We start from the raw sequence: 15,987 nt of genomic DNA on the forward strand, positions 1-15,987 counted from the left end.
TGTATTAAATCAATCAATAAGAGTTATACAAAAATAAAAGAATATAGTAACCAGTGACAATGCAATATAATAATGATTAAAATAATCAAATAAGACATGTTGAGCTTCTTTTTTTTACTCCTGCAATTTTTACATCTTTTTTATTTTATTCCTGTATGTCTCTCTTGTATATTTTAAATTTTGCTACTACTTATTTTTGTATATTGTTTATATTTCTAGATTCTCATATGTTTTATTTTGATCTGTTTTGTCTTCTCGTATTTTACTTTTTTAAAATATTTTTTATTTGTATTTTTTTTTATTTTTCTATCTATCTAGACATCTAGACATATCTCAGATTGTGAGTACTTTAAGTATATTTTAATGTCGATCATTTCAGTTGTAACTGAGTATTTCTACGCCACAGAGTTGCTACTTTTACTTTTAATAGTTTAAATATATGTTAATGTTGATAATTTCAGTTGTAACTACAGCGTAGTGTTGCTACTTTGACTCAGTGTAAAGATGTGAACACCTCCTCCACCCCTGTCAGAGAGGGACTTTGTTCTGCACTGATAAGTGTGTTCGGATCGATGCTGTAAAATCTGAGCTCGGCGGTGTCCCTGAAGGCGTCAGTTCTCGGGATGTTTTGTACCCTCCCTGTCCCTCCTGGTGCTGCCCGCTGCCCAGGCTGGCTGCTGGGCTCGGGATGACGCCACCTCTCGCTCCGCCCCGGCGCAAACTCGCTCTTTGCGTTCATTTCATTCCTCTTCTCATTCCGAGCATTCTTCGCATCTCTGTCAGTGCGCGAAGCGATTCACCTACACCTTCCTGGCTGGCCCAGAAACACCAGAATAACTTGACATAGTGAAAAAAAATACCCCGTAACATCCCATTACTCAGAAAAGGGACATTTGTATATGAGATATCAATAACGAGGTAAGTTTCAATGGTAGTTGCAGGTATCCAAACTGGTTGTAGACTTCTGCTCGTGGAGGTTTTAGTTGACGTCTTTGGGAAATATTGGACTATTTATTTAAGGAAAAAAATGTCGGCTTATTTTAGGTGTTTACTCTTTCTCCCATGTCGTGAAGTAACGTTAGGTCGACTGTTTCCATCGCTCAGATACATGGCCGATTCCGGTCGCTGTTTGCAACAGGGTGCTCACTTTGAACACTCACTGTTGTAGCTTTGACATAGCAGCGAAAATCTTTGACATTTTTCACATTTTTTGTGAAGAAGCCCGACCATACGCCCCTATAAAGAGCCTCGCAGGCCGGCTGCTCCCGTGTCGGAGCCCCACAAAGTCCCAGCGGCATCGGGATGAAGTGAAAAAAAAAATACACGGTACGAATAACGAATTTTTTGGACAAGATGACGATTGAAAACGTTGCTGTTCTCCTCTCCTCCGTAGTTGGCTCAGCCGGGAGTTGTTGGGAGATTTCACCGGAGCATTTACGGACCACCTCGGAGGAGAAGAAGAAGAAAGCACGGTGGAGAGACTTGTTGCTTCAACACGCTGCTTTTGCTTTTTTAAGTCGCCGTCGAAGTTTTGTGTAAGTACATGTTTTAATGTTTGTTTGTCAGCGCTTTCGGCACTGTGTATGTGTGTGTATGTGTGTGTGTGTGTGTGCTCCATGTTGTTACTGTAACTCTAAACGGAACCCAGTGAACTGGAGGGAAAGGTTAGCTTAAACTCCTTGTATTGTTTGCTGCATTAAAGCTCCTGTCTGAGCAACTTACACCCCAAAACTTACACTTTAAAGAAAACAATGGTGTATATTGCTTTATTAAGCATGTGTTTGCATCACTTTAGTACTTTAAAATCATATAAAAATAGCTAAAGTCTGATTGAAGGTGGAAATGTAGCATTAATTTGTGTTTGTGCAGCTTTTATTTGAGGTTTCCTTCATTGTTTCCCTTTTCCTTCCTCCACTTTGGGAAGTGCCTGCTCAGCTAAAACTCCCTCCAACTGTATGCCCAGCTGTGTGTCACTAAATTTCACTGCTGACAATGATTTCATAACTTTTTTTGAGGACTCTGGGAAAATTACACAGGCTGTTATGCAAAGGCAAAGGGAGGGATGAGAGTAAGTCCCAAAGCTTTCATTAGCAACAGTAAAGTTGGCTTAAAAAGTGGGTGTACACCCTGTTGCACCAAACACTGAAGGATCTAGTCTTTGTGCCAGACTTTTTGGTTAGTCTCCACTTGTTTGTTTTTTTTGTACCCCTGACACCTCACTGGATATTTGCTGCTTTGAACAAACAGCCTGGTCAGGTCATCAGGCCACAGTTTACACATCTCAGATATGCTGCTGTGATTCAATCAAGGTGTCTCTCGTTAATTTAGCTGTGAGTTATGAAATCCATTCTCCTGTGAGCTCTACACTTGTGCCATTCGTAAGTCAGCTGTAGTCACACACATCTTGACATCTCATGGCTTCACTTGTGTTCAGGAAAATAATACCTCTCTTAAAAACAAGATTGTGAAACTTTGTGTTTTGTGTTATTGCAAGCGTAGCAGACGAAGTGACACAACTGAGCACAAGCTTGAACAAAATCCACTTTCCATCCCTACTACTACTACTGCTGCTACTACAAGTTTTTGGCTACAGTACCTACAGTCTCCCACCCCTTTTTGTTTTTAATGTGTAAGCAGCTGGTTATGGCAAGTGCACACGTTCTCTGCTTTTATAGTGTAAAACGTGCTTTTTCTTACAGATAACTGCTGCTTATGAGACAGAAAAAGACAATGTTTTTATATTTAATTAACGTGAAAGGGCTCTTATCATTTCCAGGAAACAGTCTGAGTTGCAGTCAGGCGTAACCCCAGACATGTCACAGTGTAAATCTGCTGGCTTGGGAGAAGAAAAAAAAAATTAGGGGTAGAAATAGATGCTTTGTTTTCAGCTTATGCAACCAGTGGACTTGTTGGACGAAAGCCTGCATAACATTTGTGCAAGAATAGGATGTTGTCTTTGTTTGACTGTATGAGACTTTACCTTTGGAACCAGGAGTTTCTTAACTCCCTCTGCTTTTTGATGCCGCACATTAAGCATCATATGTAATTTGTTAAAGAGAATTCGACATAGATATGTTAGCAGCTATGATGAAACTGAGCCTGTGTGTTTGTGTGTATTATGATACGGCTATACTTTTAAATAATTTGGAATCAGTCATGGCAAAAAATCCCAGCCCTTTACACTGACTTGTATTTATTTTTTAATGACATGCACAAGCGAAATTTAAGCAGACACAGACTGTGGATGTATTGCATCATAGGCTACACAGACGATAACTTTACTACAGTGTTGGTTCAGGTTTTGCTGCCTTGGTGAGCTCTGTGTGGACACAATAATGTGCTAATGTGAAGCACAGACTGAACTGTGTTACTAACTGGAGCAGGATATTGTTTGAGGGTTGCTGACTTTAAGAAAACCATATTTTGGCCAAACATTTATCGCACGTCTTTGCTCATTTTATGCTTCGCAAGAAAGCATGGCAAATATCAGTGCATGCTTGCGTTTGTCTCGTGAGCCTGGCATCATGTGTGCAGTCACATTAGTCTACTTATTTTATACACTTTCATGTATTTGAAATTATTTAAACTCTTATTTCAGTGCAGGCTTTGCATACACTGACAGAACACGGCTATTATGACACCAGGGAATATACTCAGTGTTGTAAATAAACACTGATACTGCCAGTGAGGCTAAATCTATGAATGACACCGAAGAGACAATCCAGACTGTCCCTTTAGCTCCTGAAATTGTCATTAGCTTAATTTTTTAGAATAACCACAAATGGTTCCTGGCTGTCTTTAATTATAGCACATTAGGAGGTGCAGTCTGTGTATGAGCGTCATAACTCACTGCTGAGGAGAAGCACCTGTGTCGTCCGTGCCCTGTGCAACAGGTGCCTTAGAGCAGTGATGTATTCATACTCTCAGGATGGAGTCTCGTTAGAAAATATCATTTTAATTCCACTTGTAGTAGTTTAAAAATTATTATTTTTACTGGAGTTTGGATGGCTACATGCAAATATACATTTTATACAAAAGTGTAATAATTGAAATGGTAACTGCCGTTGGGTTATCAATTAATTTGGCACACTCTAATGTGAAGCAGTCTTATTTCTTATTTAGCAGGTGTTTTTTGTGCACAGATGAGACATCTTTATTTCCCTGTCTTCAATTTTGGTTTGTCGGTTGCACCTTTGTCAACACTTAAATTAGTTGTTATGTTTTTGATGAGATGTTTTCACGTCTCAAATTATATTTGTTACTGTCGACAGTTAAAAGCTTTTGTAGTTCTCAGCTTTTGCATTGTTTTTTGGGCTGCACTCTTTACCATTCGGGTATGAACGGGATATTGATTTTAGAAATAAAGCCCTCACCCGACTGAAAATACAAACGTACGTGCAACAAGGCATGTTTTCTATTTGTAGTGAGGGGCCTGTGAAATTCCTCATGGGAATGTGAGCGCATTATGTGTCCCACGTTTTAATTGAAATGATAATACACGATATATTTTTTTTTTTGTTATGAAAATTCCAGGCTAGAAAAAAAAAGATCTGTGATCTGTAATTGAAGCTGGACACAGAGTCATTAATTGTGTAATTAGATGTGATGTGTGGCAGGGATAGAATCACATCAAAACATCAGTGTTCTCTGCGGTCAAAGCACGCTTTAAAAAGAGGACACTCCTGCAGGCTTCCAGACCGTGTGTGCCCTGAGGTAAACCCTGGTCTAGAAAGGGAATTTTAGAGTATGCGCTGCTGCTCAGCAGTTTGAGCAGGGCCCACTGAGGCCAGCGGAGAGTGCCACCAAAAAGGAAAAGCTGGCTCAAAGCCACTGACGTCATCTTAGTAAATCTGCTTCAGTACTGCAGCCATAAAATGACTGCCAGCTACCGAATGCACTTTGGCCCTGTCAACCACCTTAGTAAGTGCAACACAGTTTTTTTTCCTCTTTGTGCATACTTATGGAAGACAGGCTGTATTTTCATCTGCTCCTGTTTTTGCTCAAGTTATAGCAGCGTCCGTTCATTCAAAAGGAACAAGTCATGTTTTAGCCTCTCTAGTTCTACATAAAGCACCGAATGATTAAACTTCTCTGACCCTTTTGAAGGCTTACCACTTTAATATTACAGCCTTGTAATTTCTACCATATGGCAATCAAAGTCGTTCTTGGAAAACAGCATTTAGACAGCGTAATGTCTTAACCACTCATAACTGACATGTAGCTCCTCAGAAGTTATTAAGAAGCCGGGACGTGTATTTTTCTACCTATTCCTCTTTGGAATAAAAAGACAAATAAATGAGCTGCCTCATGATCACACACAGATGAAAAAAAGCAATATGTACTCCATGAATCATTAGATGAGTCAGTTTCTGAAACCACTATAAACATTTTGAGTTCTTAACCACAATGAAAGCAGGAAATCTCAGCTTCAACAACTTCCTTTCTCAGTGCTGGCCATGGTGGTGTTCAGCTTTCCACTAGTGAAAGGAAACCCATGGAACAAAGACACACAGTCACTTCATTTACTGAAACTGTGTATAATTTGTGGCTTGTATTCAAATGTGGGTTATTCAGTCTCTCTGGCACAGTGTTCCCCAGTCGTTGCTTGTAATAAATTTCCACAAGACCTTTCATCAGTGGTCGCTGTATTGTTATCATGGCTGACACAGATCAGGCAGGCTCTCTCTCTGCCCTGAAGGTGCCCTGGATTCAGTGGAGGCACAGATAGACTGGAGGGTAAGCTCCCAACATTAATATGCAGGCTGTGCCCGGTAAATTAGTTTGGAATCTGAGCCGGGACACAGCGATGGAGAGCTGCATTGTCCAAACTTTTCTGTCTCTGTTTAGTCTGTTTAATGGACCCAAATAGACATTTTCAACAAGGAGTCTTGTTGGTTTGTAATTACATCATCAACAAAGGTTAGCTGTGCTGACAACAAACAATACATCTTCATTATCCCATGTTTTTTTTTTTAAAATAATTTGTTTAGTCAAATTAATAGATAAGCTGTTGATATTGTATATTTTGTCAAAAAGCTTTTTTTTTTGCTTTTTTTTTTTGGAAGTGTTATGTTCGACATCATGGCTGGAAAACAGTGTAGTAAGCAGTAGAAAGCAGCATGAAGGCCAGTGTAAATGCCACGATGGTTACTTTTTTTTTATATCAGTGACTTTATTCACTCTCTCTCAATCTTGGTTCAGACTTAATTTTGAATGATATTCGATTGCTGCTTGAACGGAGAAGGATGGTGTTTTTGTGGTGGCACGTTATTGTATCGCATCGGCAAAGGGGCTAAAATTAGCACGTCCACCTGGGTGTTGTATTTCCATCTCTGCTGATTGGTGCTGGAGCCAGTAAATATCCATGACTACCCTAGAGTCATTTATACCAGAAGTGAATGCCAATTGTTACCTTTCTCATTAAATACAAAAGCCAGACGTGAGTGTTTTTTTTTTTTTGTGTGTGTGTGTGCAGTGGGATCGTGTCTATATTTCGCGACTTCCTGTCTGTGGCCCTCAGTCTATTTGTTCCTATTAAAGATGTAAATCACCAGGTCACAAATATATATTTTAATTTTCTAAAAAGTCTAAATAATTTTCTAGAACAGCTGGGCACTGTAGTTTTTAGCAGAAGTTCCTTTAACAGGAGTAAGTGACATATCTGTTGGAGACTATTTTCAGCTGCGGATTGATACACACTTGGTGCTTTCATGAATACGCAACACAGCAGAATGTTGCACATAAGTCAAAACTACAGTGCCCATGTTCATAAAAGGAATATATCATCCAGCGATGTGACCCATTCATGCGTTTTTACCAGTTTTAGCACAATAATAGATAGGGATGCACCGAAATGAAAATTTGTGGCCGAAGCCGAATATTATTAAACGCTTGGCCGAATACTGAGTACCGAATACCGAATATCATTGTTTAGTTTTTCATTAGTTTTTGCAGATGAACCCCCTCCAGATTAGTGTTGTCACGGTACCAAAATTGGGACCCACTGTGCGATACCAGTGAAAATATCATGATTCCGAGTAGTATCACGATACCACAGCGAAAATGAGGCAGATGTGCCTTTTGTCATTTATGAAAAGATAAATCACTTTTCTATAATACATCAATGATATTTCAATGGAATAAATTACTTACTGACTTATTCATACTTCAAAAACAGCATCAATGAGTGATGAACATAGGGGGGATCAAAATAAAATAAATAAATAAAATAAGAATCAACCAGCCACCCTCCTGCCCTGACAAGTCCCTTCTTAAGTAATGAACAGTCCCTAAAGTGCAGTGAGGTTTGTGGGCCGTGAATGGCTCGTTTCTCCTCTGACACGTCACATACCTGTGTTCGGCGGGCTCGGCCATTCAGGTACTTTTGGGCAGTCATGACGCCAAGAAGAGGATATTATTGAATCTGTAGGCTGCTCGCACAGCGTGCTTAATGATTTAAGCCTATTCTGCTCGCTCAAAACTATTTTTAGTCGCAAATGCGAGTGCTGTGACGGGCGGACCGCCACACTGCCGACATTTTATTCCGCCCGTCACGACACGCCGTTTGATTGCGTTATCAAAACACGGCGCTATTATTCGGCCTTGCTTTTAACTTATTCCACCGAATACCGAATGTGTGTTTTTTGCAATATTCCGCCGAATATATTCGATTACCAAATATTTGGTGCATCCCTAATAATAGAGTTTTATGGCACAGCAGGATAAGCAGTGATGTTGATAGGTTTTCAGTGTAGTGAGCCCCGGGAACCGCAGCTGGTCACTTGAGAGGTTTCCAGTAAAATTTGTGTTTCTGACAAATTGTAGTTTTAAACTCATTTGTTGTTATATGGCTCTAATAGCGGTCGTATTCAAGCATGTTGAAAATGTACCGGAAAATAAAAAAATAACTTTAAGCACCTTTGTAAAACCATAGGCTGTATATGTATCTTTACATTAAGTCTTCTTTGTACAAACCATCATACAAATGTCACATCTTGAGCTGAATTCAGAGAGCACCAAAATCATCCCCCACTGACATTGCAAGAAAAAGACGGCGCACCAGCTTCAAATTGCAGGAGATGGCGATGGGTGGATCGACGGCCAGTTATCAGATCTGTGCAGAGCGCTGAACTAAAAACACCAACACATCACCGACAGTATGATAATAACATCCAAAACACACGTTTCACTCTCAGTACTTTCTGTGACATAGGCAATAGTTTCAAAATAAGTAAGGTCATGTGACGCCAGTGTCCTCGATGTAGCTTTATCAAGGAAAATAATTTTTGATTTAGCTTTAGTTTGGTAGAGTGTAGTGTACTGCTGGTGAATGGTGAGTGGTGAAAAGGGTGGCTTAAATACCAGAAAGTCACAGTATTTTGATTTCTTTTTACATAGCTGACCTGATCAAAATTTCTAAGTATTTTGAAACTGTGCATGGCTAAAAAGTTTAAAAGGCAAACAACCCGCACTGAATTGGTATACTGTGTGCAGACATTATTCATTTCCATGGTATTTTGTGTTCACAGTCTTCATTTATTAGTGACATTTCCCTTGGTTATTCTGTTTATACTTGTGAAAAGTTTTAATAGGCCCTTTAGTGAGATTTATAAAATTTATTATGTAGCATAACTTAGTCTCAACTGTCTACACCAACATTTAAGGTCAAACAATTTTGTTTAGTCTGTGCTTCAGGTACAAATAAACAGATGAATGGCCAAAAAAAGCTCAACTTCCTAGAGCTAGGCAATATGTTGTTTTAGCATCAAATGAACCTGTTGACTATCATATCTCAGAATATATTCATTCCCAAAATACAGTCACACTATGTGTAATTGGGACGTAATAATTAAAAAAACTACAATCATTTGAATCAGTTGATTTTGGCAGTTTCAGCTGCCTGCGTAGCACCTCTTAGGAGGCTGTTTTATGACTGATGAGTCCAGTGTGAGAAAAATAAAGGAGAGAGAAAAGATGGATGCTGAGAGACAGAAAAGACAGAAGTATATGAGGGGATAAATGATGGCTACAGAAGAAGAAGAAAAGAGATGAAAGTCGGTGTGAATTGGCAGAGCCAAATGCAAATGGTGGCCTTCATGCTCATCACTGTGATTTGTTTTTTCATGCCCATCCGCACGCGTCCTGAATGAGCCAGCGGCCAGCTCTCGGCCTGCTCTGCTCTCATAACTGTCAGGAGATCCTTTATCTGACGGACCTTTATTTACAGCTTTAATTTCCTGAGCTTTATGTGTTCCGCTCGCACTCCACACCACGGTGACATGGGCGTATGCTGTCTGGAATGCACTGCAAATTTTTGATAGGCAAATGTCTTCTGAGCTTTCATTACATTTCATGTTTGAATGGTGAATTGTGTTTTTTTTCTATTTTGGCAGGACGAGGATGAATCCTCAGAAGGAGAAATTTTTGTGTCTTCGAATTACAGTCAATCTTCCCTCTGTTGTTCAGAGTGAAAGACCTTTAGCCGACATATCTGATGTTGTCCAGGTCATGTTGTTGCTACCTGTTTCTCAGTCTGCAGCAGGTAGAGAGGGCTGCTTTGACAGAACCTGTAAATCAATCCTATTCTCTGGCAAACAAAGATTGATCCCACAGTGGCCTGATGGTTGTTGGGCGGTGGGATCCAGGCCTCAGATTTGAGTGGGATGATATCAGACAGATTCACGGCATCTCAGCCTGCAGGTTCAAAGAGGCATGAAATAAACACTAGGCCATTGCCAATAACAGAGGTGGCATAAGTAAGCTTTCTAGCCTCTCCAGTGGACCTGCGGAAATTGGTATTGAAAACCTTGTTTATTCATTCATCTGTACTCCAAACCTGTAGATTTATTCATGAAACCTAAAGGAAAAATCCAATACAGAATCAATAGTTTTGTCCTGACATTCTTGTGTAGTTTGGTGACATACTGTAGTCCGTTTGGAGATGTTTTCGACATGTTTGTGGTAATTAAAAATTTCCAAGCCATACACCCCTTTATATTTTCTTAAATGAAATTGCAGCAGGTTAAGTGTGTGCTCCAGTTTTTTTAAATTAAAGTCCAGGGCTCACATTCACCTGTTTAGTTGATTTTTATTTATTTGAACACTGGCTGCATGCCTCAACTTAACCTTGTGTGGTAAAGCTCTCTAAATAAATTCAAAGGGTATTTCCATAGATTTTTGATTAATTTTATTTTGCCCTGTAACAGCATCTCAAGGTCCTCAAAGACCTGCTGTCAAAGACTTCATTCCACAAACATGCTTCTCCTGAGGTAATTAATTTGTTCAAAATCTAAATGGAATTTCAGTCATTGCAAATGTTCATAGTTCGTTACTTGTATTTCAAAATGGAATATTTTTAATAATTATGCAAAGGCTGGGATATGTCTTTACAACAAGCTGAAAATGTTGAGTTTTGAAATCACATGGTAATTATAGTTTTACACACTGTGGCCTTAACTACTGTGGGCCATTATGGGGTGCACAAAAGTCATTCACAGAATCATTATTGCACCCTCTGAGATAACGGCACAAAAGCTCCACATGGAAAATTACATTTGAGACCTCTCATCTGCTATTTCATTACCTTGCTCTGTCTGATGGGTGAAATGGGTTCTCTTAATTTAAGGAGCTGGATTCCAGCTTGGTGAGTGGTTTATGTAATCTCACGGTAAGTGTAATTTCCCATAATGCCATGTCACAGCTACTACTCTGCTTAGCTACTACATTCACTTATTGCATTGCAGGCCATCTCCATCCTGCATCTCACAAATAAGACCATTTCTATGGTGTTCGCCCTGCGAAGACAGAAGTATGCAATTATCTGTAAGCCACAAGTGTTTCTATGGATGACATTCATACTTTCTTTTGACGGACGTAATTAGTCCGCAGATTCTGAGGCACTAAGAGACCGTCTGCATTGACAACCCCGCACGTTAGATACATGTTGCACACGGCAAAAGCATCCAATTGATGTCATGGGATTCTAAGAAACAAATCCTTTTTTGAGGATGGGGATGACATTTATCCTGTGTTATTTCACTGTCTGTACGGGGACAAGTCAACAAACCCCATCCTCATTTGACATGAGAAGATAAAGACAACAGGGTTACCAGTTTAATACATCAGTCGGTTGATGTTCTGTTTACTGGTATGTAAAAGAAAGTACGCACTCACCATTTTCTCTGCACACATAAATAACCCTACCCCACATCCTTTTCCTCCCTCACTGCAAACACTCATTTCCTCCTCCACATCCCACATTATATTGGTAATAATTTGACATTTTATAAACAACGTTGTAGTTTTGATAGCACAGCATTGAGGAACAAGAGTTGAATGAATGAAAAAGGGTGGAATAATAAGTAACAGTAAAATCCAAACAGGAAAATATCTTGAACCCATGTACACTATATAAGAACTGGTTCTAAAGTACAAAGCACAGTGAGTTAGTTAATGTCATCATGAAGGAATATTAATTATTAATTTGAACATATAATGTCAACACATGTAACCTTTCGTAGCAGAAGTTCTCATCATGTTACGAACAATTTATGATTCCATAAGTTAAATGATTATCAAATGCTTCAATGACTTATTCATGACTGCTAAATTGTTGCGCTCATATTTTATTCTTGTTCATATAAACGATTAGTTTGCACATTCTCCAGAAATCTGTTATTCGCAGCCACCGAGCTAAAGTTAAAGTTAGTTTTTATCAAACTGAGGACACTTTGTGATTTTGTTGAAAATTAATTTTCAGTGTTTATGAAAGGATCAAGATAGCTTGAAAGAAAAAGGAGCCAGAAACATTATTTGGACATCTTTTGAGGCATTGTGCTGCTTGAATAAAAAACAGCTACCAGTTTGATCTAAAGGAAAGAGTAGATGTGAGGTGATGTGTGACACACAGCTGGGTTGTTCTTGGACAAAATGTAAAAGTGATAGTTTGAGAACGTCTGTGTGGCTTGCAGGTTAAACTTTTATTACTTCACTTGTGACTGAAACTTCAGATTTAGCTGTAAAGCTTGAATTTCTTGGGTCTTCAGGCTTGTTGCCCTATTTACACAAAGATTGTGCTAAAGGGCCGCTACAGGTCCCTTCTTAATGCAGCTTTTGCATTTTTACTCAGAACCAAACAATGGTGGCATCATGCAGCTCCAATGTGTGAACTCAAACAGTATATCCCCTTTTCCATACACAAAAACCCACTAACACCTGCTAACATCTGCCTTAATAATGCAGTGGCAAAGGTTTTAATTGGCATTCACACCTGGGTCAAATGACTCCGTAGTAGTCACAGGTATTTATCGCCTACGCCTCTGATTGGTATTGATGGGAACTCAACACCTGGGTGAACGTACTAATTTTAGCTACTTGACTAGCGAGATGCAATGAGGTGCCACCACAAAATATTGTCCATCTACACCCAAGTAGTACTCAAACATTGATCCAAATTTATCTGCACCGAGTTTGAAAGAGACTGATTAAGTAAGAGATATATAAAAAAAGACGTAATCACAGTTTTCAATGGACTCTATGCTCCTCTGTACTGTTTACCGACCTATGCTGGCCATGACTTTGAACGTGACACACCAAAAAAAAAAACATACACTGAAAGGCTTATTGGTCTGCTCCTGAGCTATGTATGCAGCGCTGATCTACTGGCAATGGGAAAGGAGTCTGTAGGCTTTTTTTAGTGGGTTTACAGAGGTTAAAAAAAAACAGCTAACACGTGCTACTTTTGGCGCAAAAGGGAGGAATAAGCTGGCATCCCGGAAGCAAAAAAGGTGTGACAACAGTGTCAGCCTCTGGTGTGACATATGACATGTGTCGGCAGTGCTTAATAAACCATAACAATGGCATAACATGGCAATAACCATCCTTTACTGTTCGCAGATGATCTCGTCCTCTTCTCGGAGGGTAAGGAGCTTCCGTATCCCATAGTAATTACAATTTGCGGACATGTTTTGCGATGTTCTTATTCTTTGAGTTAGCTGCTCGCTGCTGCTAGCTGCTTTCAAAAACCTCCATGTCACACCTGTCCCGTCCATGGCCCTGTCCTGCCGCCTGTCCTTTTTACGCTGGCATTGATTCGGTGTTGTACTGCCCCCGCTATTGGCTTGAAGACAAGACAACTCTGTCCCCCCATTCAGCGATTTTGCCTTTTATAAAGAATGGTGAGGCAGAAAAATGGAGCAAAATTCCCACATTGAACAGGCACTTTAAAAGGGTAACTGATACCCCATCAGGTACATTTGAAATTATATGACGAAGCACAGTTGTTGCTTTGGAGAGAGTGAGGTGGAAGTTGAAAGTCATTTTATCCAGTGTTGTCAGGCTTGTTGTTTGTGCTGGTTGACTTGTTTTATTTTCCCTCAGATGATAATCAGCATCCTGAAGACACATTTGATCTCATGTTAGAGAAAAGCCCTCAGGAGAAACATTGTTTATCAGGTCATTTTTGTAAAAGAGAAGTATTAATGTTTATCTGTTGCATGTTGAGTGATTTGGGGCTCAGTGATCTAGCTACTTCAAGATTCTTGACATTTTACTTGCCTCGTTAGACGCTCTCTGAAACAGATTTTGGTTTAGGCACAATGGTTATATTGTGGTGTTGCACAGCCTTTGTAGCTCCAGCATTTATTGATAGGAGAGCTGGTGCAGTTTTATACAATAAAATGGAGAACCAGTGCTCATAGAAAATAAATGCTGTTTTTGAACGAGCTTAAGAAGGATACACATAATGTTTGCCAACTTTGGGATAAAAGTAGACTTATAGTTTTGAAGTTGTGGAAATGAGTTTGTGCTCAAGGGTGTTTTAGTAGAATAGACATTATAAAGCTTTATTCAAACATGCTGGCAGCAACCCTAGAGAAAGAAATGTCAGTGCAATGTGCGCAGCATTTTGAACAGTGCTTTAGCTGTTACAAGTATCAGTGGAATTTAATGTTTGGACTTGATGATGATAGAAACAAATATTTTCTTCAGAGCCCCATCTTGCTGTGAAAATGTAAGCTGGAAGTGATTATACGAGTGCAGTTCATCATTTGGTTGGGATGAGAGGAGCACATCTAGAAAGAGTCCCAGCCTGTTAGTGGTTGAAATGGGAATTTTTTTCCCCTCCCTCATCAGTTTGTGAGTTAGTTCTGCTGTGTCAGCAGTCGGCACACAAAAACGGAATTCAGTAAAAGCTCTCTCCGCTCTCTGGGAGTTTTTTTTTTCCCCCAACAGCTTGCTCCCATCCCCCCTTTCCCCCTCATGAACTGACATGCTGGAAGAAACATATGCTACTATTCCCACTTCCTGACAGCTTGTGCTGCTTGAATAGGATCCTGCTCAGGGAGGAAGCAGTTGTCTGGAAAGAAGGGAGAGATTGAGAAAAGAGAGAGACCTCAGTGAATTGTTAGCACAGGAAGTAAAACATAAAAGTATTTTGGATCTTGAATTAAGGCAGTAACAGTTTGACAGCTGACACAAACTCTGAGATGTCTTGAAATATTGAAAGTCCAATCTGTTTCTGTTTGTCTTGAGCTCGACTGCAGATAAAGTCGCTCTACTCACAGTCGGCATGTTACTGAATGTTAGCGTGACTTTGATTTGCATGTAAAAATGCAAAATGGAGGACAATGTCACTTGATTTTACACCAGATGTGTGTTAAGCTCACACATCCCATCACACACTGTGCACGCTGGAGTCGTTCAGCCACAGTGTTGTTGTGCACTCAGAAACATTTGACAGTGCTCACAGCCCTATTACGATCCAGATCACTAGGGAAGGGGAAACAGAATAAAACTAGAGACCATCTTGTGATGAGATCACGAAATGGCAATCCACAACTTAAAACGAATGTGAGCCAGGGGCGTAAAGTGGGGTGGCCAATGCCCCCTTCCCTACTTCCTTTACTTCTGGCCCCCTTGCTCAGACCACACCCATCTTCGAACTCTGCCTTCATTTTGATCTCAATGACACCTGTAAAGTTTCATGCCTGCATCTTGAGGCTATTGCAATGACAAAATCTGTCCACAGACAGATAGATATATAAAAATAAAAAACATGGGGCAAAATACTCACAACGGCTTCTGTGGTAGTTCCCTCTACAGTAGGTGTCTCATGCCATAATGACACACACTGACTCACAAACTGAAAACGATGCCAGCCATTGCAGCGCTGTTGCAGCTGGTAATCATTTACTTGACATTTATTGACAAGGAATTTAGAAATTTACATACACAAATAAAGAGGCATACTACGAAGGGAAAAGAAAGGGCCAGTGGGTGCTGTTTAAATCAAAACAACAAATATAACCAAAAAAGGACTATTTAAAATAAGAGCGACTACCAACTTTGTCTAAAGCAAACCAAAGGAGAGCTGAAACTTCACCATGTGACCTTACGAAACACAGTGGAAACAGCACCCCTGTACCTAGTGTTTCCAAACATGGGACTATTAATGGTGTGTGCGATCAGTGCTTCAACAGTGGAAACTATAAATAACCCAGTCTTCGGATAATCAACAAGTGTCTACCTGGTTTGACACAACACGGAGAGACATAGAGGCGGGCTGTTCAAATAAAATCTCAGCCGCAGAGAAAGTATTTATAACAGGTCCCCTGAATTGTTGCTCCTATTGGAGGGCTGGACAGGTACTGCTCCAATCAGGATCTCCAGATATCCAAGCAGGAAGTGGGATGGGCAGAGCCCTGCTGGAACCAAGCCTGAACAGGGAACACACATCCTACTTGGCATATGCAAAGAAAGCATTAAACACAAGAGAGGGTGCCAACAGCAACTCTAACACCCATATAGAATCATGTACTTACTGTTTCGAAGTGAATATAGACGTGAAACGAAAAATAACACTCCCTGTAGCACAGTGTGAGCGAAGCAGGAGCAGCTACACTAGACAGCTGCACTGGACAATGAAAAACACAGCCTAAATGAGTGTTGAGTATGAAGCCTGTCAGAGACTTCCCTCTTTAGTTTACTCAT

General features: G+C 40.0%; 1 protein-coding gene across 7 annotated transcripts in view; it reads left to right on the top strand.

Annotated features, from left to right (window-relative positions):
• Positions 1-656: 656 nt before the first annotated feature.
• tead1b (TEA domain family member 1b) overlaps positions 657-15,987 on the top strand; it is a 71,187-nt gene continuing 55,856 nt past the window's right edge. For 3 of the 7 annotated variants that reach the window (XM_049604208.1, XM_049604198.1, XM_049604217.1), the window contains exons 1-2: positions 660-918; positions 1,394-1,535. The gene's annotated coding sequence lies outside the window, so the exon portion shown is untranslated. Of the gene's footprint in view, positions 919-1,393; positions 1,536-15,987 lie in introns of all 7 variants that reach the window. The other 4 variants (XM_049604166.1, XM_049604179.1, XM_049604172.1 and 1 more) reach the window with 3 other exon arrangements.

This window comes from Epinephelus fuscoguttatus, linkage group LG2 (genome assembly GCF_011397635.1).
Source record: "Epinephelus fuscoguttatus linkage group LG2, E.fuscoguttatus.final_Chr_v1".
Lineage (NCBI taxonomy): Eukaryota > Metazoa > Chordata > Actinopteri > Perciformes > Serranidae > Epinephelus > Epinephelus fuscoguttatus.